The sequence below is a fragment of the Camelus bactrianus genome, chromosome 9 (assembly GCF_048773025.1).
Source record: "Camelus bactrianus isolate YW-2024 breed Bactrian camel chromosome 9, ASM4877302v1, whole genome shotgun sequence".
Lineage (NCBI taxonomy): Eukaryota > Metazoa > Chordata > Mammalia > Artiodactyla > Camelidae > Camelus > Camelus bactrianus.
The window spans coordinates 32,839,296-32,854,264 of NC_133547.1; the positions used below are offsets into that span (position 1 = coordinate 32,839,296).

A 14,969-nucleotide genomic window follows, 5' to 3' on the forward strand; every position below is an offset into this window, starting at 1 on the left:
TACATTTCTCCATTTCAACACATTAGTCATGTTCTATTTTTCACATTAAAAAATAATCATCCACACATATAAATAAAAGGTTCCCAGTTTTAAAAAGATGTATCTTTGTTTTAAGAACAGAAGAGGAGAATATGATACAGTGACTTTCATAAATTTAGAATATTTATTCAATAACTAGTTTCTGGGCTCCTGTTATATGTGAAGCACTCTTCTAGGCCCTGGGGAAAAGTATGGTGAATAGGACAAAATCACTCTCTTGCATGAGCTTTCTGTGTTATTCAACTGTCTTTGGCCCCCTTTGTCCAATGACTTATTCAATGACTTTAATAAAATTCCATCAAGAAAGTATCTTATTGGTTGAGTGAGAAGGGTATTATATATGAAAGAAAACTCTTTGGTCTTTAAGTTAAAAAAAAATTCAGAAGCTAAGATGTCCAATGCAAATTGAATAATCATATGTGGCATACCCGCTTGATCAAAACCCTGGCTGCCATCTTTGATGTGCTTCCTCTAGGTTGAGGATCCCTTGGGGATGCCTTGTAGAAGCATCAAACATAAGAAGTTTGAGGAAATCCATTCTTTTCATCTCTTTCAATAAGTTAAAAAAAGAAAGAAAGAAAGAAAGCATGGTTACAGCCTCTATAAATGTCCTTATATAGGTCAATTCACATTAAACCTAAATATCCAAATAGCAAGGAAAACTTTGTCATGTTGTGTTGGGAGGGCAGTAATGTTCCTGAATTTTATTTCACCAAGCTTTAGTCTCACAAGATTAATGTGTATTTGGCAGGTGGGAGATTTCATGAGGGAGTCTAAGTTTCTCATTGAGACATTGGTATTTACTAAATCAGATGCCCTACATTAAGACAAAAATGTTCTGACCAATGAGTTTTGTAGTGCTCTCATGGGTTCCAGTGAATAATTCCTCTGCTGACATCTCTGAAGTTCATTGAAAGAGGGATGCCATTATTTCCCACTTTCAAAAAATATTCCCTGTCTTAATAGTGTCACCGAATATGACGGCTGTCTCTCATTTCCCCATCATCTCGTCAATCAGCCCATCTGCACCAGCTCAGCAACAGCGTCTCACTCTGCCACAAAGATGCTGCAGGGCCTGGGGAGAGATGCCAGCTCACACGTCTGCCTGAATCCCTGGTCTCTCCAAAGAGCTATATGCAAAGCAGGAACAAATGAGATCATTAGAAGGAGAACTCAGTCAGACTTAGTTATTCAACAATCCGTTTGAGATAACTCCTTTGTCAGTGATGGAGATATGAAGAAAAAATGTTTTTCAATTCTAGTACAAAGTTGCATTTATGTTTCATATCATGCTCCCTTACATCATTATGAAATAATAAATTTTTTAACTGCATGACTCTAGGCAAGAAGTTTTATGAACTAAGTACTATCTCAAAATACTTATCCTGAAGGATGGTTACAAGAATAAAATGAGATAACATATAAAAAGTTAACTTATGATGGTGCCTGGTAAATAGACCAACCATACTGTTGCTTCTGAAGGGCACCATCCACACTGATTTCTTTATATGGAGACTCCTGGAATTAGGCAATGAGGCAATGACATGATATGCTGGCAAATATGAATATTAAAAAAGAAAGCAGCACATGGCCACGCATAGAGTGTGCACTTTATAGTCTTTTTACTTCTCTCTGTGCATTAGGAAACAATAATAGTGATGAATCTGTTATCTGCTTAACCCCATCTCTGACCACACATCTACCTTGTGTAAAGGATCCTTTCCAAGAAATGATAGAGTGAATTGAATCAAGTGATGTGTTGTGATATTGTAGCGTGACTCCTATGGAACTGTGCTCTGGGCATCCTAGTCTGGACATTTCTCTTCCACTCTCTCCAAATCCTCTCAGGTCATAGCCTGTCTCCAACAATAGCTCTTTTCAGCAGCTATTCGTACACATTTTGTCAGTACTTTCAAGATGCTGGGATGTTTCTGTTTGTTGCCCTTCAGAGTGTGATCTCTAATTGCTTAGTGATATTTACTTTTTTGTAAATTTCTGTGAAGTGGACTACAGCCTCTAAAAAAAAAAGAGCGTAATAGTTTTTCAGCAGATACAGCACTCTTACTTACATATCTTTTTTTTTTGCCAGGCTTTACAGGTCAAATCTATCCACTGTCTCACAATAAATGGAAGACAGAAAGAGCACAACAAAGGAAAATATTATTACAGAGAACATTCAACTCAGGATTGAACCTTAGGGTGCTCACGACTAGCAAGTACACAAAGAGCCACACTAGTGCTCAGAGGACGGAAACTGACATAAGTTAACCATGTCCTGACCACTGATGGGTGGGAAGATTAGTCAAGCACTTTGGAGAGAAAATTGGCCATGCCTATTAAAATGAATTTAAACATACTCTACCGTTCAGCACGCCCACTCAGTTACATACCTCAGAGAAACCAGAACATGTGCACAAGGAGAAGCATTCAGATACATATTTCAACATTGTTTCTATCAGTGAAAAACTGGAAAGAATCCAAATATCTATCCATAAGAATGATAAATTGAGATATATTCATACACTAAAATACTACAAAGCAGTTAAAGTAACCAACACAAATCAACATGCATAAATCACAACAATATATTCTTGAGTGATAAAGCAGGTTGCTGTATTCATTCATTTAGTTTTTTCCAACAAGTATGTATTAATCATTTTCTATGCATGAAGATACACAAGATTGTTCTAAGTAGCAGAAATTGCAGCAGGGGAGAAAATAGACAAAGTCTGTCACCTTCAGGAGCTCACGTCCTCATGACAGAAGAGGTAAGAAGCAAGCAAATAAGCATACTCTATATCAAGGGATAAAACTGAGTGAAGAAAATTAAAATGGAGCGAGGGCATCGAGACTGAAGGGACTATTTTTTTAGAGGGTATTTGGAGAGATATTCCAATAAAATATTTTTTGAGCAGAGACCTGAAGGAGATAGGGAAAAAAGTAGCGAAAGTGCTTTCCACATGGAGAAAACTAACATCAGCCCTGGGGTAGGGCCTTGGTATGTTCCAGGGCTGGTAAGAGGCCAGTGTGGCAAAGGAAAGAGTGGTTCGCGATGCGTCCAGAGACAAGAGCACATAGGGAGGGCGGAGTAAGGATTTTGCTTTTGTTCTGGATAAGACAGAAAATCACTAGAGGATTTTTGAAAAGAGCAGTTACATCAATGACTTGTTTTCAAAGAATCACTCTGAGTATTGTGTGTAAAGGATCAAGAATGGAAGCTAAGAGGCCTGTTAGAAGGTTTTGGCAATTGTTCAAAGGAGAGAAGATGATGGTCTGAACCAGGTTGGAGGCCCCGCAGGTGGAGGTAGTCACTGGATTCTGGATTCTAGATAGAGCCGCTGGAATTTGCTTATGGGTTGGATTTAAATTTTGAGAGAAAGAAAGAAGGCAAGGGGTATTCCACAGGTTTTGTTCAGACTTAGTGGGAGAAGGGAACCCTGTAAGATGGGGCAGGCTGTGGAAAATACATATTTAGGGGTGAGGTAGGCCAAATAGTGGGCCTCCAAAGGTGTGCACCTCTTAATCTTCAGAACCTGTGAAATGTTACCTTGCATGCCAAAAGGGACTTTGCAGTTGTAATTAAGAGAAGGAAGTTGAGATGGGAAGATTGTCATGCAGTATAATCACCAGGTCCTTATATGAGGAAGGCAGGAAGGTCAGGGTCAGAGGAGGAGATGTGACAACAGAAGCAGAGGTCAGAATGACACAGATGCTGGCTTTGAAGGTGGAAGAGGACCAAGGATTTCAGGTGGTCCCTAGAAGATGGAAAAGGCAAGGGACAGATTCTCCCATGGAGTCTTCAGAAGGGATGCAGCCCTGATGAATTTTAGAATTTTAGAATTCTGATCTTCAGAACAGCAAGATAATAAGTTTATGTTTAAGCCACTAAGCCAGCTAAGGTTGTGGTTTTTAAGCCACTAAACTTGTAGCAATTTGTTTTGGCAGCAATAGGAAATTAATTCGGGGGAATCAAGACTTAGGTGCTAGATATATTACAATGTCAAGTGGCAATGACAAGAAGCTGGATATATGAATTTGAGGTTTGGAGAGAAGACTTGGCTAGAGATACACATTTCTGAATCATCAGCTTATAGATGGTGTTTAATATCTTCAAATTGGATGAGATCATCTGGGGAAGGAGTGTGGACAAAACAAAAATAGAGGTTCAAGAACTGAGCTCTGAGGTAACTCATTCTTAAAGGTAAAATGAAAACAAAAAACAAAGCAAAAAAAAAAAAAAGCAACAGAAGTAGCAAAGGAGAAAAGTAGCCAGAAGGAAAACCACGGAAGGCTAACCCTGGAATGTCACCCTCCTTAAGAAGACGAAATGGGCATTTCTCCCAAATGCTAAGGATCAGTTGAATAAGATGAAGAAAAATAAGGAATTGTTGAAGTGGTGTCACTTGCATAACAATGCTATTTACTTTTTTCTATACATGTAATTATATGGAAATATATGGAAATCATATATGGAAATAATATATATACACCCAACTCAACAGAGCATTATCTCTATGGAGGAAGGACAAAAGTAGAGAAGGGGAAAGTAGGTTCAAGGAGGGGCACACAGGATTTCCAGCTGAATCTATATGCTTTATTTTAAAAAACAGATCTGAAGCAAATATGCAAAATATTAGGGTTTGAAAAAATGATGAATACATAAGGGTTTATTATACTTTCTGAATGTTTTAGCTGTTTCTTAATTTTTAAAGACATTCTAAAATGAATTATTTTGTCATTTATACGCATACATATGTGTTTATACACGTATGTCTGTGTACATATAGAATATTTCAGGAACAACTAACAAAACAAAGAGCAGAAGATATGTCAGATGGGGTAAGCCAATAGTCTGTACCGGGTTAAAGACAGAGTGCCACTTTTGAGCCAGCCCTGGTCTAAGGGCCAGCAGAGCAAACCTTGAGTCCCCTTGTGGGAAATCATTGCTACTTCAGGGATAAGTACTTGGAACTATGCAGAAAGATAGTACAAGAAAGTATTTCTTACGATTGTAGAAAGATCAGATCACCTGTGACTATAGCAGTTAAGTATGGCATAGTGAAGAACACAAGAGACAAAAAACTGAGCCTCGTTTTAGAAGAGTAGCTGGAATTCTTGCTTTTTATGATTCTTTCCAGTTGTATTAGGAATCAACTGTAGTAACAGAGAAAAGTGTAACTCTGCCACCTGCTGTTACGTTTAACAGCCCAAAGTTTAAATACGTATATGTGATATTTGAGTGTCCGTCATTAGGAAAATGCAAATTAAAACCCAGTGAGACACCACTGCCCTAGGGGTCAGCAAACTTTGGCTATAAAGAGCCAGATCATAAACATTTTAGGCTTTATAGGCCAGATGGTCTCTATGACAGCTATTCAGTTCTGCCACAGTGAAGCAAAAGCAGACGTAGGAAGTAAATAAGCCAACATACGTCACCATGTTCCAATAAAGCTTTACTTGCAAAAATAGGGAGTAGGCTGAATTTGGCCTACGAGCCTCAGATGCTGACTTTGCTTTCTCCACCATGTCTAGAACAGCTAAAATTAAAAAGACTAACTGTACTAAGTGTTGGTAAGGATGTGGAGCAACTGGAATCCTCACACCCATCTGGTGAGAATGTAACATAATCCAACCGCTTGAGAAAATACTTCGGCAGATTTTTAAAGGACTAAATATACACCTAACACATGACCCGGCCATTCCTCTCCTAGGCATTTACCTAATAAAAATGAAAATACAAAGTCTTACACATGACTCTCAGAGTAACTTTATAACCAAAAACCAAGCAATAACCAAAAACTGGAAACAACTCAAATGTTCATCAATAGGTAAATGGATATACAAATATCAGTATATCCACACATACTAAGCAGTCAAAAGAACAGACTACAGATACACACATACTATGGGTTCACCTCAGAATAATTACACAGAGTGACAGATACCAAGCCAATGAGTGAACACTGTATGATTCAACATACATAAAATTCTAGAAGCAGAAAACTAATCTATGGTGACAAAAAGCTGATCAGTGGTGGCCTGAAGTTGAGGGTGGAGGCAGGGAAGGGTCTGGAATACGGATTATGAAAGGGTATGAAGAAATACTGAGAGTGATGGAAACCTTCAATGACTTGACTTTGATCATGGTCATGGGTGTAGACATATCAAAAGTTATCAAGTTGTAACACTTTCATTATGTGCAAAAACAACAGTGGCTGAGAGATAAGAAAGTAATGGTGGAGAGAAATGATCTCCTTCAAAGAGGACTGTGAATGAGGTTACATTTGAGCCCTTCCTGTGACTTCTGTGGCTTACAGTTAGGCATCTCCACTTAACTACAAAGATAGCCGTGTTCAGATTTAATTTTAAAAAGTTATTAAATTCATAAGCAAAAATGAATTAAATGGGATCGTAGTAACTAATTTCTTGTACATAGCCTCATAAGAGGAGATTCCAGCAAAGCTGATGAGCAAAATTTGTATTGTAACAAAATTTTTCTATTTAATATCAACTTGGCTACAATAATAGGCTGAATTCTTTGTGGGCTTTAACTCATGGCAACGGTGACTCACAATTTAGGAGTTAAAGCCAACATTATAACTATGCTGAGGAATTAAAGGGATCCGTCATCATTAAGACCATAAAAATTTAGTCATGTAGACTCAAGAAAACTTCAGAAAGTGAATTTATTTTATTAGAAGTGCAATATTCTAGCACAGCAGATTTTCTGGTTTTTCCTGCACCAAGTCGGTGTTCCCATAGTCTTGGAAATACGCACATTGAAAATTGATCCTGCAGCTTCATATCAACAACAGAGATCATCATTTTCTCGAGGAAACAACTGGGCTGCGGTCAGACGTGGGGCTCCACTGAGCCACGTCCAGGGCCTGGCAAGTGCCTGATGACACCCAGAGGATATGCAACACATGAGAACAGCGGTCCCCTCTAGAGCTGTCACCCAAGCACCACACTGAACTTGTAAACTAATGCTTCCTTAAGGCAGCTTTAGGAAATGTTACATCATACTTACTAAGAGCAATCAGTGAGTGCATCATCTTTGAAAATCAGTAGCCCTGAAGCAAGTTTTAAGCCTAAATAATAATAACAATACTAGCAGTAAGATCGCCATGGTAATAATAACACCCATAGTGGTAAGAAGAACACTGGACACTTGCTGTGAGCCAGGCACTGGCTCAGTACCTTACAGCTGTAATTTCTTTTACTCCTGACGATCGTGTGAGATGGATGTCACTGTTATCATCACTTTAGACTGTCCTGACCCATTAACTACATCTTTGGGCAGGGAACGGGCCACACCTCTCTCATGTTCCACTGCATGCCCAGCACAAAGCCTGGTTTCTAACACAACAGATACTTGTGAATATGTTATTCCTTGTAAATAGCAAAACCAGGGCTCAAACGTAGGTCACCCAGACTCCACATTCTATTTTGCTTATTGCTCTTTATTTATGTCAGTAAAATTTTAAAACAACCTAAATGTTCAATGATACAGAAATGGTTAAGTGCATTTTGCTACAGTAATTCTATGAAGCAAAATACAGCCAGGAAAATGCTACTTTTAAAAACTAAATAGCTACATGGGAAAATGTTCATATGTTAATGGGAAAAAGAAAACAAAATAATACCTTTTCTTTGATTACAATTATGTAAAATGATACATGCATATTAATAAGAATGTAAGGGAGTAAAATATTAAGCAATCTTTTTTATGGTGGTTGTAGGTAATGTATTTAATTTCCATTATTATTATTTAATATAGCCTTCTAAAGATTACTTTAAAAAATAAGAAAAGCCGTAGCATAGGATATGCCTATATTATGTGGAAATTGCATTTTAACCAGTGAGTTTACATTTAAAGACCACCTCAGTCACCCGCATTTCAAAATGACTGTGGTATGTTAGTGTTGAACAAGTAAGAATCAAGTTAAAATCCTGGCAGAGGGTTAATGTGTAGCATGGGGGATGCAAGAGGATTATAATATACCTGAGGCAGAAAAGAGGGGCCTCCCTTACCTTCTCAGGTGGTCATCCTCACAAGTCTCTTTTATTTCTACAGTTTGCAGAGTATTAGTTATGTTGACAACACTTCGTAAGACAAGGAAATTCTAGTAACCAAACCCGCCTCATGTCTCCATCTTCTTCAGCAAATTTAGCACCAAAATGATGCACCTTTCACTAAGTATCTTCAGGTGGAGGCATTCAGGCTTTCACAGGACCATATTACTGTGCATTTCTGCTGCTTCCTTCCTCCCCAACTTGAGTCTTCGTTGTCACTCCAGTCCCTGCAGGCTTAGACCCCACAGGACACATCACCACCGACAGGTATGCCCTGGGCCTGCGGTTACAGCCCCTGATTCAGAGCATTTGACTCTCAGTTCCACCTCTTACCAGCTTTGGATCAGATTTGAGACACATTACTTAGCTTTTCCAAATTTAAGGGTTCTTGGTTATAAAATGGGAATCATAATGTTGGAGCCGGCAGTTAGCTAGATATGAGCAGAGAAAGGGGGACACGGGCAAAACGGCAGGAATTGGGCAAAAAGGAGGGGCCCGGGCCAAATGCAAGAAACCCTGCGTTGTGTAAGCAGGAGTCCCAGGGCAGAGAAAGAAAAGCAGGAACCTCCAGGCTGATAAGCGGTCACACATTTGGGATGACAAGTGGCCTGGAGGCCAACAAAGAGGTAGGATAAGGCAGGAATCTCTCCAGTGCGGGAAAGTAACCTTGTCTGCATTATGCCCTCATTTCAATACCATTAGCCTTGCAGATTAGGTACCCATCATGTACAAAAGCCATGACACTTTGATCAAGACTAAATAAGGACAAAAATCCCTCTTCCTTTCAGGAACCTTCAGGAAGGTGAAGCTGGGATGAAAATCAGGGAATAAGACCCCAAACCCTTCCCTCCGCAATGAATATTCCACTAGTTCATTTTTACATTCTACGTAACCAACCTGCCAAAGAAACTCAGGGCAGCTGCTCACCTGAGCCGGCCCGCTCTCCCCTTGACAGTGTACCATCTGTCCAGTTTCTGTGACGGGAAAAGAACCTATTTGCCATCAGCAATAATAGCATTCAACTCTTTGGATTATATGAAGGATTAACTGAGAAAATGTAAATAAAGTACCCATAATAAATGCTCATTAATTTTAAGTATTGCTATAATAAACACTCCATAATATTATCTTTCCTTATGAAGACCCTCCAGCAACTCCTGGGTGCTTCCTATAGTTCTTCTGCTGACTTCTAAAGCTCTTCACCATATCTTCACCATATTTTCATTTATTTAATCTCTATTTATATCTTCTTATATATACTTTCAGGTTATTTCATTGTTTTCTCAATTCTAGGCATTATCCATACACTTTACCGAGCTTTAATAGGTATACAACAATTTGTTTAATGAATGGATGAATTTGATATTTTTTGCTCAACCTTTAAGTTGTAATTTAATATTTAAGAATTTTCCATTAAAATACAGCCTCTCTGAATGTTTGACATCAGAGGTTGACATTTAGTGGAGGTAGCGAAACTCCCCCCGCAATAAGTCTGATCTTTTATTGGGGAGAATGGGTTATCGCCATGGTCAGACTTAAAGGATGCAGGAGTGTTGATTCCCATACGTCCCCATTTAATCCATTAGTCTGGCCTGTGCAAAATGGATGGATGGATCTTGATGGATGACAGTGGACCAGCACAAACATAACCAGTGTTAGCCCAGTTAAGCAGTTGTACCAGATCTGGTATCTTTACTAGAGATAGTAATACAACCCCAGGTATGTCATATATGCCTGTGTATTTGGTGAATGTGTTCTACTCAATATCCACCAGAAAAGGAGATCAGAATTACTTGCATTCACCTGACATGGACAAGTGAACAGTCTTGCTACAGGGCTATGTTGACTCTACTGTCCTCTATCGCAACATAATCTCCAGAGACTTGGACCATCTGAACAATCTGCAGCACATCACATGATGTACTATATTGATGACATCATGCTAATCAGATCTGATGAAAAAGAAATGGCAAGTCCTCCATATGCCTCAACCGAAACATGGCCCAGAGGGAAGGAGATAAGCCGTACAGGGTATTTGGGGTCTGCTACTCCCATGAAGTTCTCTGGGGTCCACTGACTTAAGACTTGCCAGCAGGTCTTCAAAATGAGCCAAGTTATTACATCGCACGTCAATTATCACTAGGAAATTCAACGCATAGAAGGCCTTTAAATGTTTTGGAAGCAGCAATTTCCACACTTGGCATTACTGATCAGCCTATTTTTTAACTGACATAGAAACTATAACATTTATTGCAATGGGACCACAGAGGCTAGGGAGCCATATTGCTTTCTTTTAAATGTAGACTAGAGGTGTTAAAAACACAGACCTTATCCATATTTATAAGCTAGCTCCATCAATTAGTAGCTGTGTGATCTTGAACAAGTTTCTTTGCTTCTCTAACCCCCAGCTTTCTCATCTGTAAACTGAGAATAATAATAACCTCACAGAGTGTTGTAACAACGATTATGAGTTAATATGTCTGGCATAGGACAGTAAGCTATCATTTTTATTAAATTGGAAGTGCCCTCCAACGTGATGTGCTAGATATTTTGAGAAGTAGGAGAGGAGGAGACCAGAAGAGGGTTATAAACATTTATGTTCATAAGCTCTTTTTTGATGAAAAGGTTAAGCATTAATTTGACCAAAGAGTAAGTGAAGGGTCAGTTCTTAAGTATAATGCATAGAGAAGGTCAGAGTGTGGTGGAAAGAAAGAGATAGCTGGAGATGAGGAACGAGGCTCACCCAGAGAAGAGGTGGAGGTGACTGGAAGAGATGGGATGAGTCATCGCAGAGGACAGGCAGAAAGGACAGATATTAGAAAGATTGTCAGGCTGGAAGGAGAAAGCTAGAAAGGCTTGACACGGCCAGAAATAGATTTCAGGTTGCAGAGAGTCTGTCAGTGAAGAATAAACATCAGGGCCTTTAGAGAAGAGACAAAACAGTCAGTAGGAAAAAGAGAATATTCAACTAGACCCCGCGTTGGGAGAACTAGAATTTAGAAGAGCAGTCAGGGCATTCTGTTCTTGCACCTACGACTGTCAACACTCTGGCAAGATCATGTGAATTGGAGAAGGCAATTAACAAAGAGTAGAGGTAACCAGAGTCACTGAGGGAAATAATTGCAAAAATAGTTGGCAAAAGCATGTCCAAATGATTAAGAAATTGGTGGGAAACAAATAAAACCAGTTATTAATGCCCCAAGCACGCCCAGTTAACAAACATAATCTTCCTCATGTCATTTGTTTAATGATTCCCAATGATTTCAACAAGAGAGCGAGACTTCCTGGGTTAGCCTCGCAGCTCCAGCTGTGTGCGTGCAACTTTGGACCTTGCTTAACCTCTCCAAGCCTCAATTCCCTCATCTGTAAAATTCAAATAATAAGGGTACCTATTTCACACGATGGGTATAAAAATCAGATGAGTGAATACATACAAAGCGCTTAGACCAAGCACAACAAAAACATGCGTAAGTGTCCACTAGTATGATCGCATGCCAACTCGCTCTCAAACTCACTGATTGGATCCATTCTATTAACTCTTAGTTTTGACATAATATATTTAAAGATGAGAAGTTTGAATTATTTCAAAGTGTTCTTTTTCTTTAAAACTATCTTATTTGTTTACAAAAATAGATGAAAATGAGGGGAGAAGAGGCAGGGTACTGAGCCATCACAACTGTCCCCGGTAGTGGCTGGGAGTGGTCATCGCTTCCAAGTCATCAAATAAGAAACATTTCAACACACCATCACATCTGCCATACTCTCCACCCGTGTCAGTTCTAAAGACCGAAATCTCTTCACATAGAACTCTGAGATTTGCGTTGGTCCTACAAGGGTTAACACACATTAACGGTAGCTCAGAATTTTATTTTTACTTTGGATGAAATGAATTTCTGGAAGAGAGAGCCTTGAAAAGCTGTGCTTTTGTTTCCAGTGAAGTTCTAAACAAACTAAGCTGTCATATCAGAGGGCCCATGATTTAGTCCAGTAGAGATGCCCGGAGGCATTTTTTCAAACTAACAGGGACTGCACAGGCAGAATATTCTCCCCAAAGTGGTAGAGATTGGGCTTCTTGAAATGGCTGCTCACCTGGGGAAAGCCTCCAGCCGAATTTTGTCTCCTGACAAATGTACACCTCAGAGACATAGCCCTGTGCTATGCGCAGCCAAGGACAGGTCATGGCTGGAGACATGATATTTCAGTAAAAGAAATTTCCCATCAACAGACACCCTCCAAACCCTCATGGCCACAAGGCAAAAGTACTGCCTTATCTCAGAACAAGTCAGAAACCCCTGTTCCAAGGACAGAAATTACTCAAGCAAAATTTTCTAAAATTTTTCATTTGTTACATCAAAAAGTAAAAAGTTGAAATAATTGCCTTTTCTGGCCTAAGGCAGTCTCATTTTTTTCTTTCTCTAACATGGCAATTACCATCTTAGAATATTTCTCTCTGTTAGTTGAATGATCATTAAATAATGAGTCAAGATCTACCCTTAGTGAGAAAACTCATCTAAACAGATATTCCCAAAGGACTCAAAATCAATCTAGATAAAGGCCAGTAACAGAACTAGATCTGGATGAGAGGGAGTCACTCTGGCCGGTTACAGAGTTATCTGTAATAATTTTACAGTTCTTCGGGAGACTTTCCAGTTTCTTATTGCAGGATTACTTGTCAGGGATGTGCAGGAGACAGCAACAGACCTGACTGTTAGGTCAAGTCCATGGTCATTTCATTGCAACCTCCTTAACTAAATTTAACAAGCCTCATGCATCTGAGCCATCCCAGGATGAAAGCTAGTGTGTGTCTGCTCATCAACCTTCCAAAGCTCCTCTCAGCTGTCTCCAGTTAAGCAGTTCCTCCAACCTTGCTCCATGACTTCCTGATCCCATCCTGCCTCCACACATTGGGTCTGCTCCTCCGTTAAGCCGCGTGGACTCACGCCCCAGTCACCGACCTTCAGACGACTCCCAGGACACTGCTTCCTGTTTCTGTGCTCTGGCTTCTGACAGCTGTGCACCCAGCCACGTGGCACCTGCTGAGGTTAGTCTGACACAAACCTGACCTCCGTCTGACAAGGAGAATGAGAGGGGAGTTTCAAACAAATGCTAGAATTTCAGCAGGTGAGATACAATACAGTACAGGAGCAACAGACCCATGTCCAGCCTGATTTCAGTCAAATTATCTGTGACCATCAGGGCTCCAAGAGATATTTACTTCCAAGCTGCCATTCACGAGTGATAGGCAGTGTCAGTCTTCGTGCAGTCTTTGTCCTAAGTCCTAAGATGGGGGTCTCGGGCAAGACTTTCATGTTTTTGGAGAAGGAACTGCCTACAAGAACACTGTGCCTCGGTCCTAGGTTGGAGGGAAATAAGAGACAAGATAGCCCTAATCTGTAACTGGAGCTTTGGAATTGAAGCTCTAATCCCAGTGGTAAAAATGGAGCACCCAGGTCTCGGGCCATTTGGTGCTTGAAGATGTCGGTGACCACGATCCATTACTACATTAAGGAAAGAGCAATCCGGTTGCAGTGGAGGTGACAGGAGAGACAGGATGAGCTGTTCCCAAGTCTGGCTGTGCCAAGATGTTTTTCCTCCAGCCCCATCCTGTTTCCTCCCACTCCTGATTCATTCGGTAACATCTAAAGGAAAGAAAGATTCACTCAGAGCTGCCGTCAAACTCCCACCCAGGCGTAGGTTGCCAGTAGGCAGAGAGGCTCAGCTCTTGTGCAGTTCCCATGACAAGAGAAGCTTCTGTCTGTTTTATTGTTTAGTTTAGTCAGACAGATAGGAATCTCAGATTATGCCGATATGAGTAATGAAGTAATTTATAAACTGTTTGCCAGCAAATTGATCTTCCTGTAATCTGTCGCTCTACATACACGGGTATGCTCTAAGCAATCAGCACACAGATAATAAGTGCAAAGGGGAAATTTTTTCATCTTTTTATCTTTTTTTAAACTTAAGTTTCAAATAAGTGAAATTCTCCACGATGGTGACCAACACTTCCTGGTTTGCCTGAGGCCTTCTTGGTTTGAGCACTGAAAGTCCCACGTCCCCAGAGAACCTCGAGTCCCATGCAAACTGGGATGGCTGATTATCTAGTGGGAATTCAGAGACCCAAAAGGGAGCTTTCCCGTAGCACATGTTAGATGTGGGGTTTGGGGCACATCAGTTGACATAGCTTATCCTCAGGTGAAATCTAAGACCTACATATTAAGCCCTACATAAAGCATTTCATTCTGTCGACTTTTTTTTTTTTTATTGCATCGACGTTTCTCAACCCAAGGAACAGGCATCAACACCAAACAAAACAAACCCAGAGTAGTGTTGAAATTCCACCTTTCTTCTGCCCTTTGTTATAACCATAGACGGAAGCTTGAAAAACAGGTGCCAGTGACAATTAACTTCAAATATTTCACCTTTCATTAGGAAATTTATTCACTTTTAGTATGAATTAAATATGCATTCAAAGAATACTCATTTTCTTATTTACAAATAGATTTGTCCTGGAGCAAGGCATTTTTCCTGCTCCGGCCTCCTCTGGCTTTTCCGTCCTCCCTAAGAGGGTAAAAAGGCTAAGAAAGACTTATTAAGGTCATAGCCCAGGAACTGGGGTCCACCAAAAGACAGAGGTTTAACCATAAACAACAGAACATGTCCTCTCCCCCATGCCTTGTGGATGGTTAATTTTGTGTCGACTTGACTTTGCTAAGGGCCTGGATACCTGGTAAAAAGATACCATTTCTGGGTGTGTCTGTGAGGCTGTCTCTGGAACAGGTTAGCATTTGAATCAGTAAGCTGAGTAAAGATTGCCCTCACCGGCGTGGGTGGGCATCCTCCCATCTGTCGAGGAA

At 40.1% G+C, this 14,969-nt stretch overlaps 1 protein-coding gene across 14 annotated transcripts in view; it reads right to left on the reverse strand.

Moving 5' to 3' along the window:
- FRRS1 (ferric chelate reductase 1) overlaps positions 1–14,969 on the reverse strand; it is a 342,186-nt gene that overhangs the window by 43,662 nt on the left and 283,555 nt on the right. The gene's annotated exons all lie outside the window — the stretch shown is intronic.